The following is a 13210-nucleotide window of genomic DNA, read 5'->3' as shown; positions in this document are numbered from 1 at the left end:
TACACACCCGGCGCCCATGGTGGCAGGGTGGCTAACAGGAATGAGGATATGGAAGTATAAAATACCACATCTGAGGTGGAAGTCAAACTCAAACACTTTAATGGGACTGAATTGTGGGGTCTGTGTAATCTCCATCCAGGAATATTAACTATTATCCATTCCCTCACTTCTAATTTCTTTACAGTCTACCTCATCATTAATATACAGTGCTATAGACATACAGTGGACATTTTTTCACAGCAGAGGGTCGGAAAATAAATTCAAATAAGCTCAATTGGCTCATGAAATGATAAGCCCAATAGCAGGGACTTTTAATGAATCTGTAAAATTGGGGGTTGTACCTTATGGCTGAAGAATTGTTGATATAGTTCCTATTTTTAAGAAAGGGAAAAAAAGCAATCTGGGAAACTACAGGCCTGTTAGTTTGACCTCAATTGTATGTAAAGTCTTAGAACAAATTTTGAAAGAGAAAGTAGTTAAGGACATGGAGATAAATGGTAATTGGGATAAAATACAACATGGTTTTACAAAAGGTAGATTGTGCCAGACCAACTTGATCACCTTCTTTGAGAAGATAACTGATTTTTTAAGCAAAGGAAATGCAGTAGAGCTAATCTACCTGTATTTCAGTAAGGCATTTGATACAGTTAAATTGGAGAAGATGGGGATTAATATGAAAATTGAAAGGTGGATAAGGAATTTGTTAAAGGGGAGACTACAACGAGTCATACTGAAAGGCAAACTGTCAGGCTGGAGAGAGGGTACTAGCAGAGTTCCTCAGGGATCGGTCTTGGAACCAATCTTATCTAACATTTTTATTAATGATATTGGCACAAAAAGTGGGAATGTGCTAATAAAATTTGCAGATATACAAAGTTGGAGGTAAAGCCAATACAGAGGAGGAAAGGAATATCATATAAGAAGATCTAGATGACCTTGAAAACTGGAGTAATACAAATAGGATGAAATGTAATAGTGCAAAGTGCAAGGTCATGCACTTAGGAACTAACAACAAAAAGTTTGCTGTAAGATGGGGACTTACCAGTTGGAAGCAACAGAGCAGGAGGAAGACCTGGGTGTATTGGTTGATCACATGATGACTATGAGCTGCCAAAGTGATGTGGCTATGAAAAAAGGCTAATGTAGTCCTAGGATATATCAGGAAAGGTATTTCCAATAGAGTTAAGGAAGTATTAGTACCATTATACAAGGCATTGGTGAGCCCTCATCTGGAATACTGTGTGCAATTCTGATCTCCCATGTTTAAGAAAGATGAATTCAAACTGGAACTGGTGCAGAGAAGAGCTACTAGGATAATCCAAGGAATAGAAAAACTCCTTATGAGAGGAGACTCAAAGAGCGTGGCTTGTTTAGCCTAACCAAAAGAAGGTTGAGGGGGAGATATCCCTCTGATGTATTTATAGAGAGCAATGATAAATACCAGGGAGAGAGACGAGTTATTTAAGTTAAGTGTCAATGTTGACACAAGAACAAATGGATATAAACTGGCCATCAGCAAGTTTAGGCTTGAAATTAGATGAAGATTTCTAACTATCAGAGGAGTGAAGTTCTGGAGTAGCCTTCTAAGGGGAGTAGTGGAGGCAAAAACCTAACTGGCTTCAAATCTGAGTTTATTAATTTTATGGAGGGGATGGTATGATGAGACTGCCTCTGATGGCATGTAGCTGATCTGCGACTGCTAGCAGCAAATATCTCCATCGGCTGGTGATGGGAAACTTGATGGGGAGAGCTCTGAGTTACTACAGAGAATTCTTTTCCAGGTGTTTAGCTGGTGGGCCTTGCCCACATGCTCAGGATCTAACTGATCACCATATTTGGGGTCGAGAAGGAATTATTTCCTAGGTCAAATTGGCAGAGACCCTGGGGATTATTCGTCTTCCTCTGGACCATGGGGCATGAGTCACTTGCTGGTTTAAACTAGTGTAAATGGTGGATTCTCTGTAACATGAAATCTTTAAATCATGATTTGAAGACTTCAGTAACTCAGGCAGAGGTTATGAGTCTATTACAGAAGTGGGTGGGTGAGGTTCTGTGACCTGCAATATGCAGACTGGATTATCATGATGGTCCCTTCTGGCCTTGAAGTCTATTAATCTATGTCACCTCAGGCTGTCTGGTTTGCATTTTTTCTGTGTTCAGTTTTATGTTGTTGTCCTTGCAACACTATAGAAAGCTTGTAGAATCTTCTGTCATGGTCTTATTCAGCTTCTGTATCATTGCTCCTTTCACCTACAATGAAGATATCATCTGCAATTATTTTCACCCCAGGCAGTCCTTCCAGCACTTGGATGAGTATTCTGTGGAACATCTCTGGTGCTGGACTTATGCCCATCAGTATTCATGGCCATCTGTATCACTTACATGGTATTGCAAAGATTGTCAGGATGCTGCACTCTTTATCCAAACTTATGGGCTAAAACCCTTTATTCATATCAGAGACTATAAAGATTCTGGCTTTGGAAACTTCTGGCAAGATGTCATCAGTTGTGGGCAGTGGATAGCAGCATCTTTTCAATGCCCAGTTCAGTGGCTTTGGGTCTCTGCAGGTGCATAATTTGGCTGATGGCTTGTTTACTACCACCCTGCTGCCTATCCAGGCTGTATTGGCCTCTCAGGGCACTATGGATATGTTTGCATCACAAAGAAAAACCTGCAGCACTGAGTCTCAGAGCCCAGGCCAGCTGACTTGGGCACACAGACTCAGGATGTGGAGCTAAACATATCAGTGCAGGAATTCCCACTAAGGCTGGAGCCTGGGCTCTGAAAACCCTTCCCCCTTGCCAGGTTTCCAACCCCAGGCGCCAGTCTGAGCAGGAATGTCTACATTGCAATTTTTAGCAATTGACCAAGGCTCTGTTACTTGGTGCTACAGGTTCTGCTGTGCAGTATAGACAAACCCTATGATACCTGTGCTCTGCAGACTTTCAAGCTCCTTGTATATTGGATTGCATAATGCCACTGGAGTTTTCCTTTGTGGTAAGCACACGGGTTTCACTGTGGGTTCTGCTTCCAGCCGCAGCTTTCCTTTGAGGCACCAGTCACCGTCGAAAACAACCCAATAAGCTTTTAAAATTGTTTCCATTGTCCATGGGACTCCCCCTTTTGCTTCTTGCACTGCAGCTATAAAATTATGAAGCTCCACCCTGAACAGATCCATGGCTTGTAAGGCTGTGTTCCCCCAAAGGGGCCTGTGGTGCTTATCTCCATGACCACAAATTTCAGTTGGTACCGCCTGTCATTTTTTGGGTTAGTTACTCTGAGGTCAGATATTCCTGTGGGTTGTTTTATGTTCTCATTGTACATTATTAGATTGTGCCTGTTCTTTGTAGCGGGAATGTTCAAATCCAATTCACGCCAAGGAGCCATACTACTGGAAACCCCGCTAACTAATTGAAATCACACAATAACATCCCTACTAACATTGTTGCATGGTCTGGCTTTCCTGTCCTGACAGCCTGAAGCTGATATGCTTTCAGACTCAAGGAGACAGTCATGATGTCATCACCGTTGTCTGGTGTGCCCTCCTACTGTCATATAAGTCTGACTGAATCTTTCTAGAACTTTCCTCTGCTCTTGCACACATGGCTCAAATGGTTCATCTTGCCACATTCCTGCAATGCTGTCCTAGTGCAGGACACTTCACCTTTACCCACTCATGTTGTCTCCTACAGTAAATGTATCTTACCATAGGTATGGAACCTGGGCCACCTGCTCTTCTTAGCTGTTGGCTCTCTGTATGTACTTCTGGGGGTGTTGTGGCTTCTATGGCTTTCATCTTTTCTCTTGAGGCTTCTGTTGCACACTCCATGTCTATGCATCTGTGTGTAGTGTGAGATCACCTTTCCGGAGCAGCTGTTCCTGCAGGTGGTGACCCCAAGTGCTGCATGCTATTCTGTTGTCCCAAATCTGGGAGTCTGTCAAGTTCCCAAAACTGCATGTAGAAGCCAGTATGTGTAAAGCTGTAATATAGGGGTCTAGCAACTCCTCTTTGGATTGCTCTCTAGTGAATAACCTACGTTGCTCCACTTTTTTGTTCTGCTTCAGGGATCAATATTCCCCAAGTGTCCTAGGACTGTTGTGAGGCTTGAGGAGGAGTGAGTTTCATAGTGGTGCAGACCTCTCTGCCTTGCTCCTCAATAAGGTACAGTAACAGTTTTGCTTTTCTGCTGTGTTGGCCTCATGTATGGCCAGCTCTGTGTACAGCTTAAGCTCCTTCTTCCACTGGGTTAGGTTTGTGTCTGCAAAATCCAGGGCTCTGGGGGGCTTCAGACTGAGTTCATTGGCTCACACTGCCAGCAGTTGCACTGGAGAAAACACTCAGCTCGCATGCTACCACCATATTGCATTCACAAAGTGTGAAGCTGAAAGCAGCTGAAGTTGACCAAGTGAAACTCCATTAAACTCTGTGGACTGCTCTGTCCATGTGGCTGAGTTGCTTCCAGCCCAACTCCCTGCATTCCATGTTCCTCTGGTGTTGCATCAATAACAATTCCTCCAAGAAACACTTGCCTTCTGACTCCAGTTTCCCTGATCATGATACAGAACTGGTCAGAAAATGGACTTTCTGTTCCATAGGAAATTATGAATTTTTTGCATAATGGAAATTCAAAAATATTTCATTTCTGAAACATCAACACATTTTCTTGTGTAAACATTTTTATTTCAGTATGATATAATGCAATACAACACTAGATATAGATATTTAATATTAAATATAATTATATATAAGTATAATATAAATGTAATTACATGATTATTATTGAATATAAAAGACTAAATGAAATGTTTTGATATTATCGAAAGGAAACAAGAAACCTGAAATGAATTGCTCTGAAATTTTCCCATAAAAAAATTCTGCAAAATTGATATGTTCTCACAAAACTTCTTGGCATTTTCCTACAGCAAACTGTTGTGTCAAAAATATTTCAACCAATTTTACTAAAGAGGTACACTATATGCTCCTTGCATTTTCCCCTCAGAGACAAATAAATCTATGAATCACTTGCACTAGTTCTTGCCAGACAACTTCTAATCATTTGTCTGCTCCATCTGGCAACAACTTAAAAGACTAATTACCAGTAATCCTAACGAATATACAGTAAGATTTCATCTTTTAAAATCAGGACAGCACAGCAGTATCTTGTCCAACATGACCCAATACAAAGAAAAAAAGTCAGAGCCAGAATACGTTGCCTGAAAAATAAGCAGATGGCATTAAAAGCTACCACCTGAAAAAAAATTCTACAAGAACAAAAAAAGCCCTGTAAACTAGTGAATTATTTAAAGCTTGGCATCAAAAGTCCATAATTTAGTAGAAAATAGCAGCTGTGTTTACTTTGCTTTTTACCTCTACCTTTCAAAATAGTAAGAACACGTGAAATTTTAGAATAGGAAAAGACTTTTCAGACCAATATGCTTTTCTTTTTTTCCTCAATATTATTATATTAATAACAATGATACATTTATTTTTCTAAAAGGCACATCAGTGTGCTGCACAATAAAAGCACCACTAAACCCAGAAAATTTCCAAATGGCAACATGGCCCAATAACCAAAACGATATAGAAAATCTAATGATATAACATCTACCAACAATAAATAGCACACCCAGTAAACACAAACATAAAAGGAAACTAAAAGGTCTTCCATCAAAGTAATGGTTCTCTTGCTTACGAGTATAGCAAATCATCTTTTCCTTCTCAAAAAAAATGTATTTCCCCATCCCATTTATTCCTACTGCCACTGGGCCAGATTCTGATTTAAGTTACTCTAGTTTAAAACCAGAGTAGCTCCAGTGTGACAATTCTTTTCAAATGGAACAATTTCCTGGCTTAACTAGAAACTATTGACCAAGGAATGTAGGCAAACACATTACATTGACATAATCTCCAAGTTGCACAGCAAGAACTCTATAGCTGAATGAACTCCACATGACATTGAAACAGTGGAGCTGAGCACATGTCCGGGTCTTCCAGACCATAGTAATAAGGTTTCAAGTGCCTCTGTTTCTTCACATATAATATTAAACAAATGTTTCTTTTCCCATTTTGTTTCATTTTAAATTCTATTTACAAACATCAAGAAGTGGGAGCAAGAGGAAGAGGTCAGTGACAATACAGCTCAATAAAATCTATTGAGGGAATCCAGCTCTTCCCAGTAATTCCCTGTAATTCTTTGAGCCATTCAGTCATCTTCAAAACTAGCTTCCTGATTTGAGTCACCTCCACCTTTCCCCTGCTCTTCTATCACCAAATCTCTTGTTCGTGCATGGCAACCTTCTCCTCTCTGGCCCCATTGTACTAGGGACTGGTCAAACAGGCAGGAAGATATGTTCCCTGCCCCCACAAGCTTACAATCTAGGAAGACAAGTGATATGCACAAAATGGTGGGGAAGGTTGCAATCAAATACACACACACACACACACACACACACACACACACACAATAAACATAAACCACCTCTGCTATGCCCCTGAGCTTATCCTTTCTTGTAGGCATTACAGGAAAAGTAGGTCCTGAGGAGTGATTTGAAGGAAGAAAGGGTAGTGGCTTTAAAGATTCGCTGAAAGAGGGCATTTAATGTGTTAGGTTTAGGAGGCAGGGTAAAAGAAGATGGTTGCAGGAGAAGCAAACAAATGAGCAATCATTGCCATTCAACCACAAATGACATGGATCCCAGTCTGGCAGGCCTTATTCATGTGAGTACTCATGTTACCTTAATGAAGCTACCTGATGTGAGTGAGAACGACAGAATCTGGCCCTTGGATGATTATGGTTTCTGCCCTTACAGGTGAACAGGCAGAGCCTTCAATATCCCAAAGATCTGAGTCCTGTGCTATAAAGTCAATCCTCTAGGAAGTGTAGAGATGCCACACTTCCTGTACACTCTTCAGTCAGACAGCGGTGGGAAGTTTTGTTACCTTACTTCTGTGCATAGTTTCTGTTTTTAATAAAGGATTTATCTTGAAATGCACTACTTGTCAGTAAAATACTGAAGTCCATCTTCATCTGGATTTTCCATTTTTCTGAGTCAGCTCCATCTTCCACTGATACCTTTGTAAAATTTCATCCGTGTTTTTCAGAAAATGAACCTCTCACTGATAATTTAGCTGCTGGAACAATATTAATTTTTCCAAGTGTTGTGTTTTTAGTGGTGTTTCCGCAGGTAGAGTCTGATCCTGCATCTATTGAGGTCATTGGTAAAAGTGCCTTTGACTAAACTGATACAGGGATCAAGGCCTTCACTGTTCACAAGGTGAAAAGTACAGTGGAAAATGAACACATTGGTACATATATTTTGTTTCTAGCTTAATCTTTGGATTCCTTTGGTCCTGCTTATGTAGAATGAACAAACTAGCTTACATTTGGAATTCATTTCTAAAGACATGTCTACACTGCAGCTGAGACCATGGGTAGACAGATGTGCTATCTGTGCTCAAGTTACTGGGCTAAAAATAGCAGTGTAGCTGAGGATAGCATGGGCGGCATCTTGGGCTAGCCACCTGGGTACAAATCCATCCGGAACCCCTGGGTACATCCTCAGGCAGCCAACCCAAGCCACTGCCCATGTTACCCCCAGCTTCGCTGCTATTTGTGTTGGGCTAGTTCAGGCACACATTGGCTATGCTTGTCTGCCCGAGTTGGGAAGCATGCTCCCAGCTGCAGTGTAGACATACCTTAAGAGGCAAGTACCTCTGCTGATACTACAACTGTGTGTAGCAGAGCTCAAGCACACTAGGTAAAAGGTTAGTAGCTAGTGCGAAATGTTCTGTCTGAGGGGAAAGGCACTGAACGGCAGCATAACTTCAGGTGCATCAACACTGTTCCTGCTGCCACAAACCTCCTCCTTCAGATTGCCTCAGACCAGTTCTACTCTTCTTGCCAAGACAGAAAAGGGGAGGCGGGGGAAGAGTGACTGAATCAATTCGCAGAAGCATCTAATTCCAATTACAAGCACCAAGCTTCTTCTGAAATATCTCAGAAGCATGGAAATACAGACAGATTTATCGGTATACATACTGCACTGGTTTTCTTTTGGTGCTGTGTATATATAAGCAAAGATTAAAAGCTAAAACAAAAGTCTAAATCATTGAAGATTGGTGGTACAGTGGGATAAATACAGCACAAGATTGTAAGTGCTGCTGACCAGAAAAGATGATGATGGCATCTTTTCCATTCTCCTGAGTGAAATTCAGAGGACAAAACTCCTTAAAGAATTAAGAAAGCTGTATAACAAAGTGTCTTCTCAGTCTTTTATTATCTGGTTTCTTATTCTGCTACTGATTTTCTTAAAAAGAAGTGTTTCTGTTACCGAACTGAAAGTGTGCTTGTTAATTCAGAAATACTAATAGCAGGTGGTGATGCTAAATGCCAGGAAATTCAATGAATCGGGAAATTCAAAGTTAACAATAACAACACCTTAATATTACTAACAATAATAAAAGTAATACCTCACTTTAGTATAGCACTTTCACCCAAAGGATCCCAAACTGCTGTCCAAGCTGTATGCGCTGGAATTATTTCACCACCATTAAAATGTAGCAGTCATTCCACATGATCAGCAGAGCAGAGTACTGTTTTTACAGAGAGAACTGAAGAACAATATATCCAGATGAAACAACAGTGGGGAATTTGATGGTAAGCAGCTTATAAAACAGAAATGGAACCGGACTCACAGCAGCAGGCTTGTGAAAAGTGGCATTGTTAGTGACCACAAGTGGTCAGGGTCACATTTTTGTCTCCTTCAATGGACAGTTATTTTAGTTCAGTGTATACAGAATTGAAAATGAGGCACCTTGCCAAGACTTGGCCTGAGTCACAAACACAAACAAAATTAGAGAGCAGAATCTGAACTGGCCTCGCCCCACAGAGATAACCTCCGTCAATTCTCACTCTCTGCAGCAGCCTGCACATTAAACGTGCCTTGCAACACGCCCTGAAGGTCAACAGATCATTTGGCATTTTGGACACAGTGGGGGAGCTTGTTCCAGAGCTGAAGGAGAACACTACCGCCAGCTCCCTCTCTTTTAAATTCAGAGGGATCCAGCTCAAGCACCTTCACCTGTAGAGATATGCTTGTAGGAGATTATGATTTAGAGACACTCCCTAGCATGAGACAGCACTGTGTGAATTGGGAGATGTGCCCTACATTGGATCTAACATGGCTGCTCCAAGCTGCACACCTGGGAATCACTCCTGTCTGTGTTATTAAAGTTCTATTCCCTACTCATTCAATATTGTGGTCTTTAATGAACCCTCAAGATCGTTACATGATGTAAGAAGTGGTGAATGAGTTTGGAAACTACAAGGATTTGGAGGAAAACTCCTGTGTTTGCATCTGAAAACACAGAAAAACACAGGGAATCTCTGAAAACAAAGTCAAAGGAAGCCTTCAGCAAGTAAGTGAAAGCTCAAAGAATGGATGTTTTACAACCTCCTTCCACTCTGCAAATGTCAGGCAATGTTGCAGAGAACTGGATAAAGTCTAAGCAGCGATTTCTGTTGTATTTGTCTGCCATTGGGGCACAGAACAAAGATGAAAATCTAAAATCATCTATATTTTTACATGTTGCTGGGCAGGAGGCACTGGATGTTTATAATAACTGAGTTTCAGGAAGATGAAAGCATGAATTTAAATATAATACTGACTAAATTTGAGGAATATTACATGCCAAAAAGGAATGTGACTTTTGAGAGGCATAGATTTTTTACATGCACGCAAAAACCAGATGACACCATAGAGCAATATGTTGCAGAATTAAGGAAACTCAATAAAACCTGTAACTTTGGTGGCTTGACAGAGTCTTTGATCACAGACAGACTCATTTGTGGCATTACAGACAATGTGTTAAGAGAAAGACTGCTCGGATCGGGGGAGTTATCTTTGAATGAAGCTCTCCAAATATGTAGGACCGCCAAAACAGTAAAAACACAAGTAAAACAGCTGAATTCACCAGCAGGAGTCATCCAGACACTAAGGAAAGCAGCATATAGCCAGAGTGGCTCAAGTCACAATGTGGAACCAACCCCTGCTAAAGAGAAGACTGAGTCTAGACGGTCACTTGGCAAGTGTGGATCACGGCATGGCCCCAAACAGTGTCTTGCCTATGGGAAACTCTGTCATAACTGTGGGAAACATGATCATTTTGCAAACTGCTGCAGATCCCAAAGGCAGAAAAGCTAAGTGCATTTAGTTACTAACAATGTGACTGAGAAGTGTTTTGAAGATGTACTGAGATCAAGCAAGTCTGATGAGAGGGACTGGATACTGCCTCTGACAGTGAATGGAACAATCATTCCACTGAAACCAGGTTAATATTCTATCTGCAAGAGATTATGAGAGAGTGAAAATAAGACCTAAACTGGGACCAACAAACATAAAAGTAACTGGGTATTCTGGGACACATATGCCAGTGCAGGGACGATGCTTCGCTAGCATTAACCATAAAAACGCCAGATGGAGGCTCCCTTTCATTGTGGTGCCGCAGGAGGTGACACCAATTTTGGGCCTGGCTGCATGTGAGAAACTCAATCTGGTGGAAAGGGGGCTTTCACTGCAAGATTATACTGCACCTGGCTCAGAGGCACTCTTTCAAGAAAATCAAGACCTGTTCCAGGGATTGGGTTGCTTGCAGGGTGACCATAAAATCCAGATAAACAAGCAGGTCCCTCCAGTTACTTATCTGTGTAGAAAGGTGACATTTGCACTCCGAGATAAACTCAAGGCTGAGCTTGCAAGGATGGAAGCAATGCATGTAATACAGAAAGTAGAGGAGCCAACAGAATAGGTGAGCTTCCTAGTCATCATGAAAAAAAACACCGGCCAGCTACGCGTATGCTTAATTCCCAGAGACCTCAACAAGGCTATACAAAAAGAACATTTCAAGCTACCAACCAGAGAAGAGATTATGGCTCAGTTTGCTAATGCTCAATATTTCAGTAAATTGGATGCATCCTCAGGGTTTTGGCAGTTAAAATTAATGGAGGAAAGCTCAAAATTATGCACATTTAATACTCCATTCAGAAGATACAGATTTTTACGCCTACCCTTCAGTATAGCTTCAGCACCAGAGGTGTAACACAAAATCATACACATGATCTATTAACATATCAGCAGCGTGGACACCTCCATGGATGACATCATCATCTGGGACTTAACGAAAGAGGAGCCTGATTGCAGACTTCAGCAAGTGCTGGATGCAACTAGAGTTGCAAACCTCAAACTAAATAGGGACAAATGTGTCTTAGGAGTTAGAGAACTGACTTTTGTAGGGGACATTATTTCCCATGAAGGTGTAAAACCTGATAAGAGAAAGATTTCAGCCATTTAAATGATGTCCCCGATCCAAGAAAGATGTCCAATGGTTCCTGGGAATGGTTAATTATCTTGGAAAATTCATACCCAATCTTTCTGCCAAAGCAGCAGCATTGAGACAACTCCTAAAGGACAAAAATGAATGGTGTTGGAGTGCTGCGCAGGAGGAATCATGGGAAAGTTTAAAACAACACTGATACAAGAACTAGTATTGAAGTTCTATGCACCAGGAAGGCCTATTAAGATTTCAGTGGATGCATCACAGTCTGGGTTGGCTGCAGTGATTTTACAGAAGCATGAGGATGCTGGCAATCAGTGGCATATGCATCCAAATCACTGACTGACAGAGAAACTCGATATGCACAGCTTTAGAAGGAGCTTTTAGGAATCTTGTTTGCTGCAGCCTGTGAGAGATTCAATCAATTTATTCATGGACAGACAGTGGAAGTTGAAATAGACCACAAGCCCCTGATTGCATTATTGAGCAAAGTGCTAAATGACTGTACCTTAAGGATGCAAAGAATGATGATAAAGTTGCAGAAGTATAATTTGCTGGTGACCTACACGCCTGGTAAATTTATGTTCACAGCAGATGCACTTTCTAGAGAAGCAGCGCCCTTGGCACCTGAGAAGGCACTGCAGACCGAGGTGCAAGCCTATGTAGATATGATTGTGAGATCAATTCCCATAGATAACAAGAGAGCAGACTAAGAAAGATGAATCATTGGGAATCCTTAAAGAAGTGATAATTAAAGAGTGGCCTGAAGTAATAAGCAATTGCTGTCTAAGTATAAGAGACTATTGGAACTGCAGACATGAACTGACCATGATAGATGGGGTGATTTTCAAAGGTGGTAAGGTTGTAATTCCACTGAGCCTCTGAAAAGAAATGCTACAGAAGATCCACGAGGGTCATTTAGGAATTGAGAAGTGCAAAGAATGAGCACGAGAGGTGCTATCTTGGCCATGGATCAATCACATCACTACTAATGTGGTAAGAAACTGCTTTTCATGCTTGAAATACAGCCATGCCAACAGGCAGAGCCATTGAGACCCCATCCAGTTCCACAAAGGCCTTATGAGAAGGTAGGCGCTGATTTATTTACCTGGCAATCAAAGGATTACTACTCTCTGTATCCAGAAATTTTCACACTGCATGGTACTAATAGTAAGTCAGTAATCACTGGTATGAAAGGAATTTTTTCCAGACATGGAATTCCAAATGAGGTCTTCAGCGATAATGGGCCACAATTTTCAAGTGCAGAGTTTACGCAATATGCCTCAGATTGGGATTTTCATCACGAAACCTCCAGTCCAAATTACCCCCAATCAAATGGACTGGTGGAAAGGTCTATACAGACAGTAAAGAACCTGATGAAAAAGACTTTTGACAGTGAGTGTGATATGTGTAAAACATTGCTGGTCTACAGAAGTACACCCCTGGAGAACAGCTTTTCTCCAGCTCAGCTGTTAAATGGAAGAAGGATCAGATCTAATTTACCTATTACTGATAACTTGCTGAGATCTCAGAACAATGCCACTATTCAGAAGGCAAAAGAAAATCAGAAGTGGAAGCAGAAATATTAATTTGACAGAAAGGCCCATGATCTCCCATCTCTTAACAGAGGAGATAGGTGATTTCTCAGACACACTCTCTCTAATACTTGGGGCCAAAAGGGTACCATTAAAAAACAGCTGCATCCATGATCTTATGTGGTCCAGACGGACCAAGGGGACACATTTCAACATAATCAATGGGATCTATGAGTTATCCTAGAGAGTTCCAACCCCATGAAAGATTCCAGCATATCTCCTCTGACTGATCCAATATCATCAACACATGGTGAAGAAACTGTTAGGGAACAAGAGAACTCAG

The sequence above is a fragment of the Emydura macquarii genome, unplaced genomic scaffold, assembly GCF_026122565.2.
Source record: "Emydura macquarii macquarii isolate MOO-44397 ecotype Brisbane River unplaced genomic scaffold, CSIRO-AGI_Emac_v2 contig_2636, whole genome shotgun sequence".
Taxonomy (NCBI): Eukaryota; Metazoa; Chordata; order Testudines; family Chelidae; genus Emydura; species Emydura macquarii.
Note: the sequence above shows the minus strand (reverse complement) of the source record.